This window comes from Hyperoodon ampullatus, assembly GCF_949752795.1.
Source record: "Hyperoodon ampullatus genome assembly, chromosome: 1".
Taxonomy (NCBI): Eukaryota; Metazoa; Chordata; class Mammalia; order Artiodactyla; family Ziphiidae; genus Hyperoodon; species Hyperoodon ampullatus.
The window spans coordinates 17,032,660-17,033,019 of record NC_136914.1 but is presented as its reverse complement, the minus strand read 5'-3'; positions in this window follow the sequence as shown (position 1 = coordinate 17,033,019).

Sequence of the window (360 nt, the reverse complement as noted above, 5' to 3'; positions counted from 1 at the left end):
AATAGACTGATTAGCATCTCAGTGGCCCCAAATCACACCTCTTCTTACTCACAATCCTAAAACATATTTTCCAGGTGGCTATCTATATGAGAAAAATAATATAGAGTAGAACATATGGCACACGCCCTGTGAGATCTTAGGCAATTAATTACAATTAAGTTTTTCAGTCTTTAAAATGAGGATGTTAGTACTTAATTCATAAAATGATGTTAAGATTAAATGGGATAAAGTATGTAAATATCTTGGCGTAGTGCAAGGCACATAAGATGTCCTCAAAAAGACTGGTTAAAAATTATAGTAATATTATATCTTCATAAAGTTAATTTAATGTGTACCCACACGTTGTCAGGCAGCTGACCG